This window comes from Vanellus vanellus, assembly GCF_965231255.1.
Source record: "Vanellus vanellus genome assembly, chromosome: Z".
Classification (NCBI taxonomy): domain Eukaryota; kingdom Metazoa; phylum Chordata; class Aves; order Charadriiformes; family Charadriidae; genus Vanellus; species Vanellus vanellus.
Window position 1 is genome coordinate 13893397 of NC_138908.1, and position 27246 is coordinate 13920642.

The following is a 27246-nucleotide window of genomic DNA, read 5'->3' on the forward strand; positions in this document are numbered from 1 at the left end:
TGTATTTATGGTGAAAATCCCGGCCCTGTTTTCACTTTCCTTATACATACTGGGCTGTATGCATCCTAGCAAAAGTTAAAGTGAAATCTCACTAATCAGATTTGACAGTTGTGTTTTTTTGATAAAGCCAGTTGACACACTTCCTCACTGAAGCCAGTGGCAAAATTACAGTGGAATTCAGTGAAGAGAGGATTCCCCATTGACTTCTAAACTGCACCTGAGAGCACACTGGGGGGTCGTGCAACAAAAAAACAATAGTTAACCACATGCACAATCACAAATGAGAGTCTTTTCTTCTCCAAGGCATGCAATTGAGCAAGCAGCTTCAGCCTCTTGTTAAGATTCTTGCTGAGTTATGAGAGTTGCCAGTGAGACCAAAACACAACAGATAGATATCTTTTTTTTTGTTGTTGTTTATTGAAGTTTTGGTTTAGAATAACAGTTCCTTTGTTGTTTTGCCCAGTGTGTCCCTCACTGCAATTAAAAACTGCTAGTTCATTTCATACAAAAAATGATTACAACACTGTATAATACCCCAAATATATAGCACAGAATGGGTTCTGCCATTGTATCATATAATAATTGCCTGTCTTTTATATGAAGTAACCCTATCAAAAGCATGTTAATGAGTCTTATAATAGGATAGAGAATATAAGATATTGATATAAGAGATTTTTTTGAAAATTGTCTATTGATTATGCTGCACAAGATATTACAAAGGCAATTGTAAGAAATACTCTACACCAGCATAACACTTGAGTTCTGATTCTCTCTTACAGTACTGCTTTTGTAGAACAAAATTTTCCAAAATACTAAACATTTAGCAGCTCAAAATGAAAACAGTAATCCCAAAGAAATTTTTTAAAAATCAAAATCCCACATAAAGAAACAAAAATACCAGAAGCAGGTCAATTTATGGTACCAAGCCACAAATGGATGCTTCCCTGGAATGATGTGCTATTAGATGTGCTATTAGAAAGGTCAGTTTTCCAAGTATAGAGATGTGCTACCAATTTATTTTCATGCATCCTTAATAGGTTCTATTTTGTCTCTCATCTGAGAAAAGTATTGATTGCTGAAAGGTGTTCTAGCTGTTTACTTGTAACAAAGAAGCAATTTGGGACAACTTTTTTAGCTTATCAGACATAAATGAGCTACATGAAGTCTAGAGCATTGACACTGCAGGTGGGAATTGTTATATAAAGCATCATTATTTCGCAAGTATGTCTACCCTAGTTGCTGCCCACTGACACCAGTAACGAATAAAGACAGCTACCAACTTCTCCTGTGATTCTCTCAATGCAAAGTCAATTCTCTGACTTTCCCCAACAGTGGGCATCAAAAGGTTGTTAGTTTTTCAAGTTACTCATATTTATTGATATTCTGTCTAAAAAGCAACAACAGGTACAACATTGCTAGCCTGTAGATGAATTACTCACGCTGTTCTGGGGAGTGAGTGGTTTTTAAATAAGCACTGTTCCCCTGAAGCGTGGACTACATATGGTTTAATTTTAAAAGCTTCAAGAGATTTACACTGTCCTCATGCACTGCTTCACAGACAAATCTGTCTACAATCATTGCTGTTATGGCAGTATGTCATCAGTCATCCTCCTCAGCAGTAGCTATGTGCTCATACGTACGAGGTCGTGTAGAAGCAAGAAAAACCTTATTGTCCAGCCATTTAAGACAACCAACAAACTGGTTCATGCAAGAGAAATATAATTACCGCACAGCAGACAAGCTGCTGACCTGCATTTTAAAATCCTCAGAGCATTAGCTAAGTAGAACATCTAACCAGAGAATTAAAATAAAAACCACTTCTTTTTTCCCTCCTAACATAGCTGATCAAAGCAGGAATGACCACTTGCAGTCCTATCACATCGTTTTGTTAAACTCCCACCTCTGAGTACTACAATCATCTTCCCCACAGCACCTTTGAAATGATGCCTGCAGCCACTCACCTCTGTAGTTTCACAAATTCTGCTCTGTTTTGTGGAGAGTTTTGCAAAGAAGCTGAAATGAAAGCAGTTTTAATCTAGTTCCACTCTCTGATAACCTATTAACAGCTCCAAACTGTGCTTGGAGGAGTAACTTTAAACATCAGCTTCCTTGTTTGGCCAAGCAGGATACTGATAAAGTAACAGGCAGCACTGTAACATCAAGACAGTGGCAAAATGTGGAGTGGGTGAGGTACTGTATTTTTCTAATAAAAAAGATGATGGCTAGAAGAACAAGTGAATGCTGGATTATGCCTATCAGACAGAAAATTTAATAGCATGTCCTGTAAGAATCAGTACACTTGGGTTTGCTCTGATACGAAGCCCAAACATTGCATAAAACCTGCACACATAAGCACAGCAAGAAGCCACCTACAGCCGCCTCCTTAAAAGGGACAGAGGAGACAAGGCGTCCAGGAGCTTGGTAAAGTCTGCAAAATACACTTTAGTGGGATCTGGACAGGACCCTACCACTTACGTAGCTCCGGCAAGAATTTTTCCATTGTTTGCCCATGCTAGGCCAGGTTATGAGCTACCCAACTGCCTGTGCACTGGTCATAAGTCAAATGCATGAAGAATGACTAAGGCTGGCATAAGTGTTGATGAACTACAACACTTTTTATAATATATACTAGACATTAAGGAAGTTTGCTTTCCTACACCAACATTATTCCTCAATACAGAGGATGAAGACAAACTCCCAGCTGGTCCTCTAGATTCAATCAGGAGAAACCCTGTCATTCCTAACAGTGGTTTGTTAAGACTGTGGCTGAGACACATTCAATAAGCAAAATGAAGACTGTTGCGGTCTTGCTGCTTATGTCAATTTTGATTCATTGACACAGAATACACCTCAGCCGTAACCGCAAGAAGACACCAAAATTAAGCAAGCATATGCATTATTTTTTTTTTATTTATTTTAAGCCCATTAACTCTCAACAAAATGCAGGCTTCATTGTCAACAACAATGAAATCAAAATGCCTTGTTCATAGCAAGTCTGTGACATGCTTCATTATATTCATACAGTTTTCCAAGGTTGATGATAACTAAAATTTTGGCATATATATTCACATGCATGGATTGGGACGTATTTGCTAAAGAATCAATATTTCACTTAATCATGGCTAAAATGTATACACTACAGTTTATTTCTTTAATTTAGTTGTATATGGATAAAAAAAAGGAAGAGAGGTAGGATTAAAACTCCTAGAAATCAAAGTAACTTTTCTTTCTTCAATCAAGATCAATCTTAACTGTTCATCAATACAGCATGACATTTCTTTACAGAGTTCCAGGAAGGTTTTGAGATCCATAGGATCAGATCCAAAGGCTAGTGATGAAATCTGATAACCTTTCAATGATATGGGAGAAGTAGAAATTTGATTTAGATCAATGTTGTTTGAAATCTCTATCCCTCGAACATCAAGGCTTGGACTAAAAATGATGACAGTTTCTGTTTTAGCTGCAATGCTGCCATCAAACCAGCAGGTGCTCTAGAAGGACGTGGGATTAATTAGATCAGGAAAGCAAACTGATTCAGAATATAGAAAGATCAACTGACAAAGATTTTCTAAAAAGGAGGGAGCAGCAGTCCTGATCTGTGAAGACATTGAATCAAATCCCAATTTTCAAAACAACAGGTTTCCTCTCATGTTTAAACATATCTCCCCAAATAGTCAAAATGAACTGAGGTTGTAGCAGGGACAAGACTAGTGAAATACATTAAAAATGTCCAAGCCACACCCTACAAGAAACTTGGAAAACTTGTTCTCCTCAACCTCTTAAAAGGAAGAAAATTCATTTAACCCCTTTCTAAAATTATCACCTTATATTCCAGTTTGGTTCCCGTTCATCATAAGGTTGTAAATGATCAAAAAGGTGAAGAAAACAAACATCACACTGATCTTCAGGAAGAGTGAAAGAGGATGTGGGGAACTACAGCCGAGTAGCTCAGCCTCATCTCAATTTGTGGAAAGGGGATGGAGTGAACACTTGCAGCTACAGAGGAGAAGGTGATTGGGAGCAGCTGGGATGGATTTACCAAGGACAAATCCTGCCTCACGAACTTGACTGCCTTCTGCAGTGAGCAGAGTGGTTCTTTGGGTGAAGGGGATGCCACTCGGTGCTGTACACTCTGACTTCAGTAAGGTTATATACCAAACAAAACAACAGAGTGCCTTTGGTGGTTGATTTATCTTTTTATCACTTTTTTGATGAGTTTTTATTAATATAAAGTAAAATAATAATAGTATAACACATGTATATTGGTTCTGTCTACTCTTTCAGAAATGTTATTAGATTATTATGTATATGATATGACATGTGTCTTTGTATTAATCATGTGAACTATTGTTTTCTGGACTAACCCAGCTCTCAGTCTCTCCTCATTTGCCCTGTGCTCCAGCTGTGACAATTGTGGGGACCCTCTACTAGATGGACAGACATCGGGGTCTGTCTTGCACTAGGAGACCAAACCTAGACCTGGTGTGGTCTCACTGTTGTGGAGCAGCGGCGCAGGATCTGTGCCTGGCCCCACTGGCTGCATCCTTGCTGGTGCATTCCATGGTGCAGAGGCTGATTTGCTGCCTGGGTGCACTGCTTCCCCCTGGCAGCTTGCTGCCTCCCAAGGCTCCTAGGGCCTTTTCTGCAAAACTTCCTGGCTGGTTGGTCCCAGCGTGTCCTGCTGCAGAGAGGCTCCAGCCTGTTTTCCACCCCTGAGGCCAGATTTTGCCTTGGCCTTAGGGGAATGCCATAGGAGCCTGTTTTCCAGGTCACTCTCAACAACAGCCCTGCCCTCCAGCTCACTGACTGCTCTCCCCAGTCTGGTGTCATCAACAAACCGCCTGTGAGTGCCTTCTGTCCCATCATCTACGCTGTAAATGAAGGCAGTAAAATGCATGGACACAGCATTAATTCAACCACTAGACACCGCTAGTTAGTCTGTAAGCTGGACTTTGCACTACCAATCACAGCCCTTTGGGCCTGTGCAGCCAGCCAACTTCTCACCCACCTCCTCATTCAGCTATCCAAATGAGACTTCACTGATTTAGTGATAAGGAAATTCTGGGATACTGTGGCAAAGGCGTTGCTAAAGTCAGGGTACATCCAGACCCTTCCCAGGGACTAAGGGGAGGCTGACCTGCCTGTATAATATGGATTCTCCTTCTTACTCTTTTTGAAGATGGGTGCAATGTTTGCATTTTTTCAGGCATCAGAAATGGAGCCATAATCTTCTGAAGATGACAGGTAGCAGCCCTGCAAGGACACCAGCCAGCTCCTGTCAGTGTGTTCTGTCTGGTCCCAAGGAGTAGGAGGCTCAGGGACTTCAGTGGCTCGAGCGCAGATCTTACCAGTGAAAACTGAGGCAAAAAAAGTACCTCTGCCATCTCCATCTCTTTGGTCACCAGTTCCTTTGCCCCATGTAGCAACAAGCCCCCATTTACATTAGCCTGCATTTCACAGACAAGTCCACGTCCACCTACTGTCTGTCTTTTATGTGTTTGAGCTCAGACGTTCCGTGTCCATCCATGCTAGCTTTTTCTGCCAAGCTTGCTCAACTTTTCATGCATTGAGATGAACCACTCTTGTACTCTGAAGAGGCTATCCTTGAAGATCAACCAGGTTTGTGCTCCAGGACCAAACATATGCCTGAATAAGCCAAAATCCGTAAGCCTAAATTTGAACACGTTCATAATCACAGAATTAGGAACAAAACACTAATTTGGCTAAAGCTATTTGCTTTAAAGTGTCAATTATTAACACTCAGGCTTTGTCCAGCTAGTTAGTTTACTTAGCAATCTAGCATGGCAAAATACTGTACCTGAACTCTTTCCAAACTCAGCATCTTTTATGGTGCTTATGATTCACATGAGAGCTTACTTACTCTTCAGCACTTTGATTTTAGAACATAGCATTTATTCAGCTCTTTCAGTGCAAGCAGAATTAAACCGTATTGAAGGGTCCCCAAAGGTGTACAATGGGCAAGTGGAGAGTCACCACAAGAGTTCATTTAACCCACTTCATCCTGTCCCCATCCCAGACTTTAGAGAATCAACAAAAGCTACTGGCAGCTTCAGCGCATTTAGTTCCCATGCTAGTAAGGCTCAGCTGTATCCCAAGACACAAAAGCAGGTTAGGGTTCCCTCTCAGATCTCCTGTTGTAACCATAGGGGGGACTCCCATAATTTCTGTTGCTCTCAGTACAGTGCTGTCAATTTCCCTTGGAATAAGTCTACAGTAAGTAACCATAAATGCTACCTATAAATGGATATTTCAAGTGTTGCTATTAATAAACAACAACAGCCTACTGAGGTCAGGCTATATAATCCATGATTTTGCATTTCATAGCCTCATCGGAACAATTCTACAAGATTATTTAGGCACTGAACTTTATGGGGTTTAGGAAGAATTAGCCACTTCAAGGACCTTTGAAAACACAGGACAAGCATGCAGGGCAGTGGCTGAACCCTGTATCTCAGCTATGTAAGGTAAACCTTATATGTGTTGCCTTATAAAGATTTTAGGTCCATATTAATTAATGACAAAGAGTTTGAGAATTGCTAGGTAAAGAACTGTCCTAATATTCCTACAGAACCATTGTAAGGTCTTCTTTAGAAAAGGTGCAGAGAAATAAGTCTGTTTCCAGAATAACTCTTCAAGATTGCAGAAATTATTAAAAAGGTGCTTTTAAGTGTAAAGAAAAAAATTACCAGTTTACCCTTGACCAGATTGATATTTCCTCAAGGAAAACTACCAGTATGCCCTGGCTCTTCTGTCTTGCTTATGTTCTTTAGGATTCTCTACCTCCTCTGCATAGGAGGTTTGCTGCAAGAGTGATACAAGCCAGAGAAGAAAGTGAAGATGGAAGGGACTAACGATCTTTTTTTTTTCTTTTTTTAATTAGACCATTTTTTTTTCTTTAAACAATCATGGCACAAACCAAGGAACATCACTAAATTAATGGACCATAAGTGACTTCCTGGATTAAAGTAGGTTGATTGAATAATCAAATTCTAAGGCTTAATGGAAATAATAAACCTTATTCAGTCTAACCTTGCAAAAAGAAAAAAAAAAACAAACTACTTAGAGTTTTTATTGGAGAGTTTTTACATCAAATGCCTAATGAGATGGCAAGCATGCATGAATAATTATTTTTACTTACTGTTCCTATTAAAGAAAAGATGAACTATAATTCTTTCAGTCAGAAATAAAAATTCTTCCCTGATCATTAACATTAAATTGGCTTTTTATTTTTTATTCAAAGAAAGCAGCACATTTAAATTGAGCTTCAAATAGGAAGAATAAATATCTGTCTATATTAAAATGAATTTTTTTTCCTCTCTTCTCTTTATAACATTTTTAGTTATTTTTAAAGTGTTTAATGGGTATGGTAGAAAAATTTTCACCCCAGTGCCCAGCAAAAAAAAAAAAAACCAAAAAAAAACACCACAAAAACCCCACCACTCTTGGAAGTGTAGCTGAATTGTTTTCAAGTATCAGCTGGAAAATAGTTTCAATTTTTCTGTGATCACAGTAGTACTGCCAGCAACTCCTAAATTTAGTGTTGAAGTTTAGAAGTTTCAGTACACTTTTTAATACTTTTCCAGGTGAAAATGTTGCACTGGTAGTGAATAAGCTGGTTACTAAATCTCAGTGTGGAGTAAATATTAGTGGAGAAGTATATGAGTTTTGATATTAAGTGACAAAGGTGTCTTATTTTATTAAGCTTGATTCCTTTAGAGTTGCACTTCAACCTCTTTTTTCTACTCTACCTATCCTATAACTTGTATACCAACACTTCAAGAAATCTCACCACGTGTAATGATTTTTTTTTCTCTAAGAAATAAAGCTTTCCAAAGGCTGTCACTCAGTCATAGCTGTAAAACAGAAGAAAAGAAAAATTTAGCATGCACATTTTCCGTAAAATTGTAGTATGTAGTGTTTTGCTGTGAAAAAAGGGACATACTCTTGCAGCATTTCAATATTTAAAGGGGGCTTATAAGAAAGATGGAGACTTTTTTACCAAGGCCTGTAGTGACAAGACAATGGGAAATGGTTTTAAATTGTAAAAGGGTAGATTTAGATTAGATATAGGGCAGACATTTTTTATGATGAGGGTGGTGAGACTGGAACAGGTTGCCCAGAGAATAGTGGATGCCCTGTCCATGGAAGTGTTTGAGATCAAGTTAGATGGGGCTTTGAGCAACCTGGGCTAGTGAAAGATGTCCCTGCCCATGGCAGGGGGTTGGGCTAGATGATCTTTGAAGGTCTCTTCCAACCCAAAGCATTCCATGATTCTATGATATATTTTTTTCATCTGCATAAAATTAACATATGATTCTCGACTTCTTCTTGATTCTTCTTTAAGGATGAAAATAGAGTCATGGCAGTATTTTCAGCTACTTTGACCTGGGAAGATTTTTCTTTCTTTCTTACCCTGAATGAAAAGCACACCAAGTTCTTTCTGCTGAATATTTCTTTTATATAAAAGTTTGAGGATTTATTTTTTTTAATCAGTTGCTGTCACTAAAACCATTATTCTGAAACTAGAGATCTGTCCCTTTGGCTGAAAATAGAACCACATTTCTCCCATTTTGTGGTTACACATAAGAAACTTGACTCATGGGCATACCATTTCAGTGAAATTCTAGAATAAAGAGCATAATGTCAGCCTGTCTTCAGGTAGAAGAACCTTTCAGGTATTCTGCAGCTGATAAAGGCTTTCTACAGAAAGGGCCAGCTGATATTAACCTGCTCTGTAACCTTTGATGTCCCATAAAACTTTGAAAGCTTAAAAAATCATTATGCCAAGGCCTTCTACAGTTAGTGCTACCCAAGGAATGGTTCAGTTCAGTTGCCTGTTGCAGTGCCCTAGCACTACAGAAAATTTCTTTAATGCACATAATTATCACCTTCCCAATTATGGATTCAGCCCTATATAATAGATGTACATCTGTTTCTGTGCTTTCTCTCACAACTTTAGAACGGCCTATAAACACTTTCAAAGCCTTCTTAAAAATCCCTTTTGTTGTTCTGCTTGCACAAAACACTAGCGTCAATTAGGTACTGCTGCGATCACTGCCTAGTGTATCGATCAGTACTGCCTCAGTGTCTTGTATTCCCCCAGCATGTCTGTTTCCAACTGTTGTCTCATCTTAAACATACATTGTAAACACCATGGGGAAGAGACTTCTTATTCTTTTCTTATATACTACCTAGTATAAGAGAGTTCTGGACCACGGCCAAGGTATGATGATAGTACAAATGCCAGTATATTACATGAAAAAGTTATAAAAAGTAACACAAAGCAGAAACATTTCTGAAGCAGGCAATTATTTTTGTCTTATTTTTAAAGCTCCCAAACTGTATAAGCTCTGATGCTTTCATATCATGCAACCAATATGTCTTCTCCCTTCTCCCCAGCACCACATTTTTTAGTTAGTTATTATCTCCTAACTGAGTATTTACACCTGCACAGAATTAGTTTTCCCAAAGCAAGCTTCTCTGTAATTCCAATTACAGTGGAAGAATAAAACCAGAATTGCAGCTGTCTGACAGTGAAAATGATCACAGAAGAATTTTATTCTTCCTCTGTTCCAGGATGACCTTGGGACCATCTCACCACCCCAAAAATCTCCCTGAAAGGTACTGAGGTAGGGATGGAGACCATGAGGAACTGCTAGACAAAACAGACACCACCAGAAATCACATTCCCAAGCTGTGTCACTGATAGTAACCGTGCCACAGGTCAACTTACGTCATGTGTCATTACAGTGAGTGATACTGACACAAGAACCATGTGATTTTATGTCACCAAATATACAGCTGTGATGCAATGGTGATATTTAGGAGACCCACAGCATCTTTGTCATTTGAAAATACTTTTTAACCAGGAAAGAAGACCTAGGTTTAACTTCAAAAAAAGGATTAGCCTCCAGAATAAAACAGACTGGGGGGGCGGGGGGGGAGAAGTTTGAAGGATGGCAGAGGCTGAATGATGCAAAAAAAAAGTTAAGTTAATTATCCAGGGATCAGGTACAGCGTGAGGCACTGCTTGGAAGAGGAGATTAAGGGCATGATCAAAAGTATGGTGTCACCTGGATTTTTTTCACTAACTTGAATAAGCTTTTACTAAAGCAAGATGACCAAGCATAGTATAGCAGATGATCAACAAAGGCAATTTTACAGAATATCGCACCTTATCTGTAAAAGTGACTGGTTTTAAAAATTCAAGAGTGTCTTTATTTTCACATGAAGGAAATTTGACTGGTAAGCATAGTAAAACAAACAAACGAGGCTACGTTACTGAAGAAATTATGAAAGATCTGGAGCTGCTGCAAGACTAGAGCTCAGTTTGTATGCAAGTGTGTGATGAGGACTGAGCAACAGGCAAGGAAGCTGTGGGAAGGTGCCACTGCTTCAGTCACCACTACTGCTGAGACCTTCTTGTTATTCCTCCTCCTCCTAGCAGGAGGGAGCAGAAGGGGAGCCAGGAGCAAAATTTTGGAATTAAAAGGTAGTAACCTATAAGAATATTTCCACAAGCTTTCCTCATTTTTAGTGCTTATTTCTCTTTAATGTGTGCAGTAAAATAGTCTTTACGAAGTTGGCTGCATTCATTTTAATATGAGGCATAGATAAGGATATGCTGCTCCTATAACTCATTAAAAAATATCTTCTAAGAATATTTTTTTTTTCCAGGGGAAGAGCAGTCTGTGGAGATTAACATCCATCTCACCAGAGAATCTTGTTAGTGAAGTATGAAAATAAATCAGATTTCTGCAGCACTATGAGAGCTGTGAGCTACAACACAGAACATCTTTTTCAAACCATTTTTCCACCCCATCTTTATTCTCACTGACTTACCAATCACACGAAAGCCTACCCAGTGAATATAGATCATATCCAGGAGGAATTTCTCTCTTTCCTAAAGGCTGGGAGCAGACACATATGTGTTGTTTTATTCTTCAAACAATGTGATGAATATTTTATGAGCTATGAAGCTCAGCAACTTCCATGAAAGAGAGACCAAAGGAAGGCTGAGACTGCCCTCCCCTTTCCTCTCTCCTGGTTCACCACCCACTCTGTTTTTTAATTAACTTTTGTACATGTGAGAAGTAGAACAGACTGTGGTCATACATATCCCCAGGAAACTGGTGACTTGTATAGCAATAATTCGTACTCTGTCACTTACATTTTTCTTGTGCTACTTGAAAGAGTGGAGGGAAAATCTTTTCAGCAGCACATTCTCGTGCTCCTAATCTGTTTTGTCCATGGGGAGGCCAGGGAAGGTGGTGGCTAATGTTGTCTCAGGACAGAGAGGATTGATGCCAGAGGACTGAGCACTTGGGCAGGTGATGTTTCAGTTCATTGTTGACAAAGGTCATGAGATACATTACACACCAGATTGCAACAATTACCTGCCCGGAGTTCCTTCAAGTACTGGTTTTCCCCAGTGTTTGGACTAATAGTTTTTTTTTTCTCCCAGCCTAGTTTTGACTCACAGGAAACTACCAAAGTTCATAAAACATAGATATTTCAGACCTGATTCTTCACTACTAAGCAACTCATGCATGATTTATGCCTGTACAAAGCAGATGTAAGAGAACAAGACTGATCTGATTGCATTTTATACCTGCTTTTATCTGGGTATAAAGGACTGCATAAATAGCAAAATGTGAAGCATCAGGCCCATTTTCTTAAATGAGTAGCAGAACGATCCCTTCTTCTGAAGCTCAGTCTGGGCTGTCAGAGTGGAAGTCTAATCATCACCGCAATGTGAGGTGAAGAGCCACTTTTTCATCCTTGGCTGGTGGAATTTTTATGTTTGTAGAAGGTAAAATAAAGATAAAAGAAGCAACAAATACACTTCCTTTCAGTACTGACAAGGAAACTGGTGACCTTCCTAGTGTAAAACATGGTTCCTGGTTCAGACATCTTTTTGTGTACAGATACCACATTGCTACTGAGCTCAGCTAAGTTAATGCTGAAGTCATGGAAGGAGTCTTTCAGTGTGGGAGTGACAAGTCTTGGCTATACAGGTGGAAATCAGGGATGATAATTAAGATTCTCAGGCTTGACGTCTTAGGCACTTGCAGCCCCAGAGCAACTTTAATAATAAATGATGCAACAGTCAAGCTAACAGGCCAGAAAAGAGATGGGATGGAAAGCTTAAGTGAGCATGACTTAGGCCAGCATTACAAAGCATACTGCCAATTTTGCTCAGGTCACTGGCAAGCATACACATACATTCCTGAGATGCAAGTGACATAGTAAAGATAGTCCTTTTAGCTGTCCTCCTAGTCTTTCTCATGTTATGGTTATTAATAAAAGACATTCTTTAGCAGACCCTTAATCTAAACCAGTATGAGTTTCCTGAACTAGAGTTCAGTTCCATTCCAGAGATTTGTTCTCAAAAGTACTGTTCAAGTTGCAAGCAAGAAGAACTTTCAAAAGATAAGGCTTGAGGGAGGAAAATGAGCATTTCTTGTTCCCATCTGTGGTTGTATTGTGCTACTGTATCAGAGACTTCTGAACATCTTGCTGATGAAATCAATAGGAATCCTTTTTGTTCTCTTAAAAAGGATGGAAAACCTGAATTCACACTCTTTCCTTTTCTCACTGTTCAGCTGCTCAAAATACAGTGACACTTAAAGCTCCTTATACTTCTTAAAAGTTTTGGTTCAAGAAAAGCTGTCCAGCCTCCAATTTCCATACATCTGACAGAGAACAAAGTAGAGAGAAAGAAAGAGAAAGGACTAGACAAAGAGTGATTTGAGACAGTAAAAATATGGTTTAATCTGATTTCTGGCTCCTTATCCATCCCTGTCAACCAGAAAACATGCAGCACTTTACAAGATTAAGAAGAAATTAGTTGGAGTTTCTATTTTTCCATCAAAAGATATCAAAAATCCATTCTGGGATAAGGCAGTAAATATTTTTAAAATAGCTATATAACTTAGTTTTCCAATCATTAGTGCTTTTAATATTCTAAATGCTGTGTTGTGGCATACCATCTTGGCTGAGATACTTCAGTTGCAGTGGGTATAGCTATTAGACAAGAAGCTTATGCTTATTTATATTCTAATAAGGTCTAAGGTCAGTTTCTTGTTTTCATCCTGCTGCCTTTTTTTTTTAAACAGTAACTCACGCCTAAAGGCAAAGAAAATCTGAAATTCAAGACTATAAATAACAAGAGATGGCATCTCTGTGGAGAGGAGAAAAGGCGAAGTGATATGTAGAAGTAGAATATCTTGACATAATAAAATGCATTAAAATAAATCAAGTGAACATGTACTTTAATTTTAGAAGCTAGTGGTGAGACGTCTTCAAAAGATTCTGTTTCCTGTACCCTGAAAGCATCCTACTAGGTCAGCCAATGGTACATCCAAGTCCACTATTGTCTCTCTGCAAGTGGTTGTAGGAAGAACAAACAAGGAAGGATACTATCCACAGTTATATTCTCCCAGCATCCATAACCAGAGGACTAGTATATCCCCGCCTTTTCCCTTCCAGCTACTTAAACATTTGATGAGAAAAATTGTTGTGGTTTAACCCCAGCCAGCAACAGGGATCATGCAGCCTCTCAATCACCTACCTCCCTTCCCTCACGTGAAGGGTAGGGAGAAGAGGGAGAAAAGGAGGGGAAAGAGGAAAAAAGTCACTTGTGCGTGTGTTGAGATGAAGACAGTTTAACACCACAGTGACGGAAAAGGAAAAATAAAACAATAATAAGGATAATAATGGTAAAAGAATATACAAGACACAAGTCACTCTCACCACCTTGTGAACTGGTTGCCAAGCCCGACCCAAGCAGTGATCACAGATTCATCCTCCCTGGCCAACCCCCATTTATATACTGAGCATGACATCTATGGTACAGAATATTCCATTGGCCATTCTATTGTTCTTGTTATGGTCTTTCTCAGCTTTAATAGGAAGCTGAAAAAGTCCTTGACTAGTATAAACATCACCTGGCAACAGCTAAAACAATATGCATTATCGACATTCCTTTTGTACCAAATCTGAAAACACAGCAACTGCTAGAAAGAAAATTAACTTTATCCACCAGGACACAAATGTAGCTTAATTCTTTCAAAGAATATTTCAGTAAGTTTCGGTGTTGCAAACCAGAGACAGACTCAAAACTGTTTTCTTGGGATGATTGTTTTGTTCTTACTTAATTACTTTTATATTTATATTTATATATTTCTTGTTAATTATTTTTACTGTCATCTGTTTGGTACACTATGTAAAACAAACAAACAAAAAGTAGCTAGAAGAACAACATGGTATTATGGCTGATATTAAGTTTATGTTAATTTAAAAAACTAGTGAAAATTATTATGATATTCTAGTTTCTCACAAGAGTTCCCACATGCTATTCTACTCTTACAATATATCAACTTAAAATAACGATAGACCAGAATACATATACACATTTAAAATCACCCTCAGATATTCTGAGGCTTTATTAAGTTGGATATCTTTTTCTCTGTTACACAAAATAAAATGAAAATATATTGCTGACTGTAGTCTGTCTTTTTATCCAAAATAATTTGAAGTTCAAATCCTGCTATGTTTACTTTCACAGAAAAGTATATCCCTTCTCAGGCCATTCTTTTTCATTTTATTGTATCTCTTTGTGCAATAATATACTAGAAAATATAACCAGAGATACCAGTATCTCTGCCTTTGAAAACAATGAAATTATGTTTAGGAAATCTTGATAGCTGCATTATATAAATGCAATAGAGGAACTGGAAAGAAGAAGACATTATCATGGGTTATATTCAAGAGTGTCTCTCAGAGTGAAATTTTCTATGAGCTTTTCAAACACCTTGCTAAGTAAAACAGAAAACTAAATGCAAAAGCAACCATTCAATAAATATTCCACTATGAATAAAAAAAAAACCATATAAACCCAATGGCCTTCCCCTCATTTCCAAGAGAGTAAACGTTCCCAAATATCATATCAAACCAATATCGAGTTACTATCAAGCTAATATCGAGTTAAGGGAAAGAGGTCTGCTAATGCTCTCTATGCTTCTGGAATTACCAGTCCCCAAACCAGCTATAAAAAATCTGCAGTTCCTTGTTGAAACGTTTTCATAAATATCAACTCCCTCTTTGGGTGAGAGTCAGATGGCTTAAAGCCACTATGGTTTCTCAGGCCACACAGCAGAAAAGCCGTGCAAAGGGGCAGGTGGCAGCTGGACCGACTAAACCTGGGCTTCACTGATCACACTTTTGGTTGTTGTATTAAACAGCTGCTGTAAGCACGTGAGAAGGCATAGGCAGGCCAAAGATCTTTTCAAAAGTGAGAATTCAAAGGCGTAGATGGCTTTATTGCCAGGTAATGACATATGGAGCTTTTTACCTCTAGAAACGGCCATGAAATTGCCTGAGGTCAGCAATGACTGAAAATTGTGACAATTAGATAGCTGCTTTGAGGCCTATAGGAAATGAATTGGTGGCCTCATTCCAGTTCTCTATCATAAAACAATTACAGCTAATGCTGATTGACATCTTTGATTGCAACCATGGCTGAGAGGCCAAGGCTGAATGAGCCTTGAAAATGAACTGCCCTTCAACCCAGAAAAGTCAATCCTCCAAGCCAGAGGTGAGGCGCATGTTAGACTGAGAAAAATGCACCTCTTTTCCCTCGCTCTGCAGACAGAAAGTGTCTCTCTGACTAAACGCCAGTGCCTTCACTGCCTCCGCTTAAAACGAAATAGAAAATGCAAGTCCGCTGGGAGGGTTTAGGCAAGATTTATTACATATCACTCTTCACTGATTGCATTCCAGAAGCACGCAAGGTTTCAGACAGTGAGGTCCTGTGGTGCTAAGTGCTGTGCAGATGCTGTGCCCGACAGTCCCCTCTCCGAATCACTCGCCATCAAAACGAACGGGACAGATGTGGGAGGCAAGAGGCACCGTTACCAGCGTTTGACAGACAAGGCGTGAGGCTCAGTGAGACAATGTAATAAATCTAAAATCACACAGGTAACCTGTGGCAGAGAAAGGAGACAAAACGGACGATTGGGTCACGGCTGTAAAACTGAGTTAAAGCCAGATAATTCTGCGTCACGCAGATATTTCTTTAAACATTTTGTTTGTGGCACCACAGAAACGAACCTGTGCATGAGTGTCTATGTGTTTGATGCTGTCCTGGCATTAGTGATGCACAACGGAAATGGGGAAGGTTTTGAGACTAAATTTGGATGTAAGTAAAAATTAAATTTCTGCCCATCACTTGGGCTACATCCTATCCCAGACACATCCAGATCAGAAGAGTTTCGCTTAAGCAGCTGTTCTTGAATCGGATAAAAGGTTTCACATGCAGGAAGAAACCCTCAAACTCCCTTTCCCCACTGTTTATTTCACAGCAGAAAGATCAGTTTGCTCTGGCTATGTGAAATATGAGTAGCGGTAAACACATACATTGATTAGCATTTGAAAATGTCATGCTATTAAAACAATAAGAAAAAAAAAGGAGTTAGGAGTTAGAGTGATCCTACACACTCCATGGTTAAAAAATGCTTCTTCTGAAGTAGTGAGTATTGAGAAAGAACAGAGTTGATGTTTGTAGAGGTTCGTTACTCCATGTTGGCAGCTGGCCTTGATTGAAAATCCAAGTATTCAGCATTCTCACCACCTGATGCCAGTTATAGTACACGGACTGTGGTACTGCTGTGGTACAGCTTCAACTCCTAAGAAAAGGTATGCAACCACAAAAATTCACAATACTGTTTTTTCCGGGGGACTATACTGAAACATTTCAAGCATAAGTCTTGAAATAACCGAGGTAAACAAAGAAAGATCAAAGAAACCTTGAGGTAAGCATGCTAATGCTCTGATGAAGCATAAGCAACATCAAGCTGGAACTTACTTAATCCATCTGCCTTTTTCTCGTAAGTCAACAAGTGTCTTTCACTCCTTACATTTTGGGAGGTTAAAAACAATGCATTCCTACATCAGTTGATAAAGATGTGACCATTTATCAGCTGAGATGTAAAAACTGGGCACATGGATATTCTTAGCCCATTTCAGTTGCAAAGTAAAATAGGATAGTTTAAATCACCTTCATAATTTATATAATATGTGATCTCAGAAAAGGTATTACTATATAGTTAAGACCAAAATGAATGCAGAGTGCCCTAGAAATATTGCCAGGCTAACAAAATTACATGTAACCAGTGATATCTCTTTTTGGTATTGTTACAATGAAAGACTTAAAATATTCCTACCCCTTACTGTGATTCCTGCTGCCACTCCCCGTACTATTTTGACAGAGGATCAAGTCTGGGATCCCTTTTCTGTGATTCTTCCTACCTTTTATGTGCTAGCTGGAGGGACCTTCAGTAGCTTTTATTACTGATGATAAAATAGAGAAATAGGAAATCCAGCTGGTTATTACACAAATCCAAATAGATTAATAGTATTAGTGCATCATATGAACACCAAGATGCAGAGACCAAACATTTCAGTTGCCATTTTAAAGTGTAGTTCTAATAAAATCACAAGGCAAAACCTCTAGACATAGACATAATGGTATCTGAGAGTCTGGTGAAAAGATGGCATAGAAGCAGGAACATCTCAGGCTTGACATGAAAAAATATGACTACTTTCAGATGATAATGCATATATCTCAATATGCAAAAAATATATTCTTATAGAGAAATACTTAACCAGTAAAAAAATCTATGTGAATCCAATGGACTTTGAACCCAGGGTGTTCCTCATTCTTTTGAAAACTTATAACTAAGGAATCCTAACTCCAGCATTTCTCTTTTATCTAAGCGGATCTTCTTAGAGTGAATATTTCTTCAATTTATTTTCATTTAAGGAATTAGTGGCTTCATTACACTGTATTACTAAGATACCTGAAAGTTTCTAAATATATTATCTACAGTTTGAAACAAGTTATCTTACTCTTTCAAAATGTAGGTCAACTGGCATTCTGCATAAAATTATATGAATTGCAAGGAACAAAGATCCTTTAATTTTCCTGTTAAGATCTCATTTACTCTTAGATTATGTGGATCTTTTAAACTGGCAGACTCTAAGGATTACTAAAAAACAAGAGAGCTGTACAAAAAATCCACATGTAAAACAAATCTTGGAAATCTGTTTTTTTTTCCTGCTATATATAGAAAATGGAAGGAAGTAATGTGACATTTTGCAGATGAAAAATGTATTATAACACAGAGAAATCCTCTACTTCAGTCAAATCTCCATTAAAGAAGGGCACAAAAAGAAATGTTTCTGTTACAATTGTACCTTATGTAGGTTAAAAGGAAAAAAAAGTATCAGTGCAGGACTCACTGTATAATATATTCACTGACTATTAAGATACACCATGTTATAGACTAGAAACATCATTTTCCTTTTCCTTTAAGAACTTAGTGGGGAATCATTCCAATGCTAACATTATGGAATTTTATACCTTTGTGTGAGTTAAGTGCAAATGTTGTGTATCAATTAATATCAAATTAAATCAAATCAAAACAGTGCTGAAAGAATTACTATGGCTATTTCCCACACGGTTTGAAGATGCTGAACAATTGATGAAGCTTAATATAAATAAGTACTGTGATCGGTTTCTTACACGTCAGAGTAATGTGTGTACCTGGTTGCTAATTAATTATGAAATGGCTCAAAATAACAAATGTAGGTTTGAGATATAAATCTATCAAAGAATGCATCCCATTGATTAGAACAAGTTATGAATTTATCTTATAAATTTTAAAAGTTCATAATTCATAAGACTGCATCAGTAGGCCATCTGGAGTTCACAGGACAAGCTGTAATTCATTCCTAGCCTTGGCATCTTTTTTTGTGAGCTTATGAAAAAGCTTTTTATTTGATTAAATAGTCCTTATAAATGAAAGAAATTACTACATACAATCTGTCTTTGTGTTCCATACGCTCCTGGTAAGCTGCAAAAATAAAATATCATTCTGATAAGATTTCAGAAGTCATGATAGACTAGACTTCCTCTCCTTATACTTTGTCATGCAAGTTTGAAAATCCTGACTGAGCCTCACACAGAATGTATCACGAGATAATATTTCCTGGGTGAGGCACGCCTAACAAACGAAGCACAGGTATACACAGTACATTTGTTATTGCGACAAAAATGACACGGACAACAGCAACAGATCATATGTTTTGGCTCAGCTTACTGATTTAGGTGAATATTGGTCATAAATTTCACTGAATCTCTCTAGTTCTGACATCAAAAAAATTTCTTCCCGGTACTTGCTTTGGGATCTCACAGAAGGCTATTTCCAGAGATTGGGCTACAGAAAATGTTCTTTACCTGCAAATGTTTGAATGGTTCTTTTAGTAATATGCCACATTCTAAGAGCTATTTAGACAAAAGAAGGTTTGCATATGATCTTCTATTTTGTATGAACAACATATAAACTTGAAAGTTCAACCTAAACTAAACTTAACAGATGAGAACTCTCATGAAATATTGTAAGTTAATTTTCAGGAAAATTCTTATAAAACATATCACTGATGTTCACACATTCTAATTTGAGGCACTGTGGGGAAAAGATCTCTTCTGATTTTTCAGAGTCATAAGCTTAGTTAGGTGTATACAATTAGCTTAAACAGTAACACATGGCCATTTTTTGTGCAAATTCCCAGTTGAGGGATGCATAAACAACATATTTGCATAAGCAAATAGCCAGCTAGTTTTCTACTAGGTCACATGCATGAATAAATACCTGATTTGTATATGCACAATGACTGTTTGTAGGCATATTAAATACATGTTAACGTATGAGTGCAATTGTTCACCTCCAACTTTGAAAATATTGTTAAATAGGCAACAATTTAATCATGATTTTTACCCAAACTTTAACAGTTTTTGCAGTGTGATCTGCATGTGAATCCAGCTCTTTGTAGCCTACCTACACTCCAGAAATGGAATTTCTTACTCTGCAGTGTTCATAATTAATTAAAAAGTTGCCACCTGTACTATTTTCTTCTTTCCTTTTAAAGTTTTCAATATTGAAAGACAATTAGTGTCTGTCTTATACTACAACTCAGCAAAATCTGGATTCTGTTTCAGTGGTAAGATTTTGGTAGCAGGGGGCTGCAGGGGCAGCCTCTGTGAGGAGGGTCCAGGCCTGCCCATGCGAGACAGTGCCAGCTCCAGCAGACTTCAAAGCAGACCCACCCTTGGTCAAAGGTGAGCCCATCAGCCACACTGATGGTGGTGACTCTATGATAACATTTTTAAGAAAGGGTAAAAATTACTTCACAAGGGCGGTGAGAGAGAGGAGTGAGAAAATGTGAGAGAAACAGACCTGCAGACACCAAGTTCAGTGAAGAAGGAGTGGGAGGAGATGCTCCAAGTGCCAGAGAAGAGATTCCCCTGCAGCCCCTGGAGAAGATCATGGTGAGGCAGGATGTACCCCTGCAGGCCCATAGAGGACCGCGGTGGAGCAGATATCCACCTGCAGCCTGGGGAGGACCCCAGGTGAATGTGATCAAAGGAGGCTGTGACTCCACGGGAATCCAGCACTGGAGCAGGCTCCTGGCAGGAGCTGCAGCCTGTGGAGAGGAGCCCACATGGGACCAGGTTTTCTGGCAGAAGCTGCAGCCTGTGGGACACCCTTGCTGGAGCGGTCCATTCCTGAAGGAGTGTATCCTGTGGAGAGGATCCACACTGGAGCAGTTCATAAAGGACCGTATACTGTGGCAGGGAATCCACGCCGGAGCAGCGGAGCGGTGTGAAGAGGAAGGAGAAGCAGATATAAAGTGTTATGGACTGACCACAACCCCCATTCCCCTCTGGCTGCGCTGCTTAGAGAGGGAGGAGTTAGAAGAGTTGAGAATGAAGGAGTGAAGTTGATCCTGTGGAGACGGGAGGTGAGGGGATGGTGTTTTCGGCTTTATCTGTTTCTCAGTATTCTACTCTATTTTTAACTGACAGTAAATTAAATCAATCTTTCCCTGTGGCTGTAATTGGTAAGTGATCTACCTGTTTTTATCTCAATTTATGAGTCTTTTCATATTATTTTCTCCCCCTGTCATGTTGATTTCCACTCCCTCCCCCCTCCCCCTGGCCCTGTTGAGGAGGGGGAGTGAGAGAGTGCCTGGGTGGGCATCTGGTATCCAGCCAAGATCGACCCATGGAATCACTGGAAGTTAGCTTTGGAGCAACTACCACCTCTGGAGAAAGTCGAGAGGTGTTTCTCTGCACCGTATGAAGCAGCAGTGGAACTAACAGAGTCAGAGAGCAGAAAAATTTCCAAAGTACAAAGAGAAATCCAACATGCTCATCTGATTTGCTAGAGAAAAACTACAACAGGAAAATAATAGTAGGATTAATCTTCTAATTTCACAGAATCAGTTACAATGAATTATTACTTTGTCTTCCAACTGCAAACGTGGTTATTACTGTGATAGAGACTGGCAACACAAAAAAGATGACACAGAAAGTCCAAAGTTCATGTCATAGCCTAACTGAACGCATCTTCATAAAGCCTGGAGCCAGAATTTCTAGCACTGTCATGCATGCATTTGAATATGCTTTTGTGCATACTGGAATAATGTATGAAGATGCCCATATGAATATATAAACTATATGTTTACCATATAAAACATATATCTAGTTCTAGTTAAGCCTTAATGTAAAGTCAATGCCACAGCAATAGAGTAGATCATTCTCAAAATACTTCTTTGATCTTTCATTCCTTGAAAATACCTCATTAAAGAGAGGAACCTAAATTACTTTACTCTGTTAGTACTAACAATGTGTTAGTGTTCATGATGAATGGCTATTTGATATGAGGACTAGCATTATCTTATTGTAGCCTGCTGCTAATCAGCCCTTGCAATTTAATTGCAGCTGCCCGTGAAGTAAAGTAGTTGTCGAGGTCACCAATAGCGTCATATCCTAGCCTGAAGTTTCTGAAAACATCACTGGAATCTTATTTGAATGACTGAAATATAAATAGTTGAATAAAATATTGTTGTTCAATGTACATCACACACAATGTCTTACGTATTAATGTCTTACAATGTCTTATAAGCTTGATCTCAACATTCACAATTAAGCGTGCTTAATAATGTTCATAACTTATATATTTCCCTGCATTCATAGGTTTCAACCAACCAATTTGCATTGCAATATTAATATTGCATTATTAGTAATTTTTCTACTTTTTGCAGAAAGTTATTTTCACTTACAAAACTTCCTGAATACAGAATCTGCTACAAGACGTAAAATTTCACTTGTCAAACTATAGAGCTTGCAAAGGACATTTTAAAGGATATTTTATTGTATGACCATATATTAGAATTTTTACCCTCTACCTCTTGCCTTTTTTGGGGGAAGAAAGGATGGATATTATTTGACTGGCTTTGACAGCTCATCTGAAGCTGTTAAAATGTGTCATTTCCAATATTTATTTAGAGACTTCTTATAATACACGCTATTTATCTGACAAGCCATGAGATATTGTGCAGATCTAGTTTAGGGGCTTTATATGTCAGTGTACACTGACTGTTTTCCTTTCCAATCTGTAAAGAACTGTCCCTAAATAGAATAGCACCATCAAGCTGCATCATACTAAGATAGTCTCTTGTTCATTCCCGTCTCTTCACAGGATGAAGCTTTTGCAATCTCAGATGTGTGCAAGTACATGTTTCTTTACAGTGTCGCGACAGATCAGCCAATAAGAGGAAAAAAGCACTCTCACAACCCCCAAACTGTAAAACCATGGAACTGTAAAGACAAAAAGTTCAAAGTGCCATTTGATTTTGACAAAGTCCCCAGAGAATCAGATTACAACCTGAACCTTTGTTATGTACAGGAATGTCCTTGAAAAAGAGTGGGCTTTTTTTAAAGGTGACTATGGTAAGGTAGAAATCTAACCCAAGCACGATACTCTGAGGAAAAGAAGAAATAAGAAGAGACTTTTATATAAATCTATATGTATCTACACACATTGCATAGCAAATGGTTGGGAAATAGAAGCGATTACTCAAATAGATTGGCACTTCTCTTGACACAGGGATCTGCTTGGGTGTTTGTTTTTTTTTTTTCTTTTTTCTTTTCCATTTATCTATTTTTGTGAAATAATGAACATTCAGAAGAGTTTACAGATTTCAAGAAAAATATTAAAAGAAGGTTTAGATTCAAGGCATTGATTGTTAACCTGATCAAGATTGGATATTTTCTTTTTCAGTGGCACCTTGTTTTGTGACAGGGAAGACTTTACTACAGAAGTCACAGTGTTATGGGACTTCAGCTCCTCTTATCAGCAACAGGATACTTTTGTTGACATGCTCAGGTTCTCCCTAAGCCTTTCTCCATGTCTTGTCATGGCTTTGTCTCATCTTTTTGTAAGATCCTCTGTAATGAAACAATTTTGATAACTTTCCCTAGGAGCTCATTTATTTTTATTAGTGAGCATGTTGGTGTTAGGTACGTTCAGCCTCCTTTGTTGGCCTGCTGAACTTGCTAGAGAATTGAAATGTAATGATTGATAAGGTGATAAAATGACAAATAGAAGGATAAAACCTGAGAGATAAAAGCTGAGTAAGAGAAATAAAGTTCGGAAGAAGTGACTTTGTTTTTAATTGAAACATAAATTTGAGGAACAGGATTATGAGATTTCATTTCAACAAATGTGTACGGGGGTGAGTTTTAAGAGGCACAAGTGCTGGATATTGACCCATTCTGGGCTGCTATGGCCCATTGTGCAAAGCTGTATTTAAGTAATCTAAGGGCAGTAAAGGCCCAATGGGACTGACAGACTATAGTGCAAAGCCAAGCAATGGAAAGTTCCATTATGCATCATTCTGGTTTAAGCAAGCCCCACCTTACCCATTCCTCTTCATACTAACAGATAATGCTTATCAAGCTGTTTAAAATTTATGTTTGTCTGCCCATCAGTTGTGTGGGTTCCCCAGAAGAGCACATAAAAGCAGGTCTGAGCCGTCTTTCTAGCTCTTAGGAAGGCTGGGCTAGAGCAGCACCCCCTAACCTGCCTGCTTTACACCCTCGGTGCCCACACTGCATAACAGTCAGGGGCAACTGGTGTGAGAAGACAATTTCCATCTGCCCTGTTCAGAGATAACTCCTGACTTTCTTGTGCACATTCATCAGTGTGGAGGTGGGGACAGTCTTCCCGCTTCATCAACAATCTCTTTCCTCAGATTGTGGAGTCCTTCCTTACCCTTCCACTTTTCCATTTTCGTGTAATGACTTAATGGAATTTATTGAGGTAGCTTTCTCGTTCTGTTACTCCTCCACTACCCGACCTCAAATAGAAAGGGAAAAAGATTTCTAGAAATATGTTTTCTTTCAGAAAGCATTCAGCATTATATGACTAAGGACTCAAAAATCTAAAGATGTGTCTTACTGTTTTTAGTTCATGAGACTAACTATATAATGAGATATATAAATAAAAATTGCAATGGATTTTAGGTTCATTTTATTTGCCTTCTGATTCTTAATGCTCAATCATTTAAGTACCTTTTTCTACCACTACAGATCACAGAATGCCTTGAACAAAAAGGAACCCTATATTTTCAAGTATTTCCCTGGTTTAGGAACCTTGTATTCCAAGACTCTAGTCTCTAAATGAAATTAAGAAATTGCAAGTTACTTAATAAAATCATTCAAAATACTTTAATTTGAAAAGAAGGAAGAAGTGGGGAGAGGAATAAATCAAAGAGAATCAAAGGTATAGTAACTGCACTGAGTCTGTTGTCTAAGTTCAAAATACGCTCAGAAAATCACATGAGCAGCGAAAAACTTGATCAACTCATCCCTGAACTCCCAGACATGCTCACTTCTAACTTCATATTGTAAGTATACTACTATAAACAGCATCAGATTGACTTGGAGTTATCAGTCTATTGCAGATCCATAACATCCCTGAAGGAAGGACATGGTATTATTATCAGTCACTTAAAAGCCTCCAGATGAAAATGTATATTTGTCTTCGGGCCTTTCCAGAAAGCATAGTGTAGTTAGCTAATTTACATATCACATTTAGCTTTGTTGTGAATGGTAAATGCAAAGCTTTCATGATATGAACATGGATGTTTTTGGAATGTTTTTCATTTTTCTTTAATACTGACAAAATATTCTGAATTTTCCATGCATATTAGTATTATATTTAAATTTCTGTTATGCAGAAACTTTAAAAGGTATACAATATTTGTTGAAAACAAAATAAGATATTCTGGGCTAGGCTTAGTGGAATAATTTTATAACTGTATCATAAGAGCCTAGAAACAACATTGAAACTTCCTGACAAAGACTTTACCTCTCCCACAGTAGAAATTAGCGCTATTAGACCAAAGTAAAAATACAGAAAACTACATTTCCCTGCAAAAACTCACCACAAAACAGTAAACCTGCAAAATGTAGTGCCTTATGTTTACTATTTGAAAACTTAATCTAAGCTTCCATGCACTGAAAACAGTATTTGAGTTGTGCACTAGGTGGCTAGGGTTGCCCTGTTCTCCCTCTAGCCCCTAAAACGGCACCAGGCCTTCAGAGGATACCAAGTGCATAGTGAGACTATGCAAATGTTGAGAGCGAAATAGGAAGATCTCGGTTTAGCAAGTAACATTTTCCCACTGTTTCTTGAAGTTTCTTCCAAGTTCATAGCAAAAAAAAAAAAAAATCATCTAAGGATGAATCTTGGAGGGCAAGGTTCTGTAGATCATGGAAAAAAGTTTTTTGGAAGTCACGACTGCCCTTCAATTAGCAACCATTTTCCATTGGCTAGTAATTCAAATTAAGACTTTCAAGAAAGGATTCCTCCCACAAGCTCTTTGTAAAGCTCCCCATTGTCTGCCCATTTATTCAGCCAAAAGAGTGGCATGGAAAGCTACGCAGCTGGAAACATGGTTTATCCTTTGATGAAAAATTTGAACCCTTACTGAGATGACAAATGTAATGAAGTTTTAAATATATGTAGTTTTTACAGTACACACTCCAAAAGACTTCTACAAATGTGGGACAGCAGAAAGAAAAAGCAATACTTTCTGAAAGGCAAAATAAGAACTTTATGTTTCTTTTAACTCGTATTCCACATGCTACACACTCCTGAAGTTTAGAACTATAATTGACAGTGTTATCACCGTTGAATTCTTTTTAATAGCTGATGCTTCAATTAAATACTACAATTTCTTTTTAAAATGGATAAAAATTGGGTCTTAAGAAGATAAAGATTAGTGAAGCATAAATAAACAAGTGACTGACTCTACATGAGTATCATCAGAATAAAGATACCATGGGATGTATAGGCCTATGAGAAGAATATGTTATCAGGCTGTAAGTTTCTACAGGAAAGTAACATGAAGCTAGAAACACAATCCAGTATAGGATGCCATTTTAAACACCTTTTTTTTTGTAATCACTATACATCAGCATTAAAATTCCCCAATTCTTTATCCCAAAGTTGAGCTGCAACATTGTGTTTTTGAAGCTGTGATTATTTTGGTCATTGGTCAACTCTTCCTTTCTTTTCTGAGTTTTTCAAGGCTAAAATGCAGAGTCTTTTATGCTAGCAAAATATTTAAAACAAACCTATTCCTTAGATAACTAGTTTTGAATTCATAGGACAAATCAGTTGCAGCACTAAATATCAAAGTTAATGTACTTTTGCCACCTGTTACAAAAATAATTCTGTTGCAAATATCTTTTGGAAACAGGCAGAGCACAACAGTAGTGCAGCTACGGTATAGACACAGATACACTTGACCTGCATCTATCTGAGTGTACTCCAAAACCAGAAGTCTGGGAAAATGAATGTAATGATAGCTTTTCTACACTTGTGCCTAAGGTGGCTTTTACCAAAAAGATCATATCTGGAAGTTGCACAGTCAAGATCGCAAGGTACAGTGCCACCTGAACATTCCACTACTATTTCCTGACCCAAACTGTACATTTACGTGGCTCAACTCACATTGATATAAGCTTGGAATTTGTGTACCAGCATCTACTGCTAGACATAGTCCAAGAGAGTTTTGAATAAGGTCTTGGTAATAAAATATCACTCCTTGTTCCTTACCAAGCCAGAAAGGAAAACATGAATACTATCACCCTTAGTCAACCATAAGCATGAGGCTTACAGACCAGAAAATTGCCTCAATTTGGCAGTTATTTGCCAGAATGCCATATTGCTGCATCATTTCTAAGATTTTCGTTTGAAAAGAGAAAAGCTACAGCAACATACAGAAAAAAGAAACAAACCAAAACTG

General features: G+C 38.1%; 1 protein-coding gene across 1 annotated transcript in view; it reads right to left on the minus strand.

Annotated features, from left to right (window-relative positions):
* LINGO2 (leucine rich repeat and Ig domain containing 2) overlaps nt 1–27246 on the minus strand; it is a gene marked incomplete at its 3' end in the record, with an annotated part of 163225 nt that overhangs the window by 135038 nt on the left and 941 nt on the right. The window lies entirely within an intron of this gene.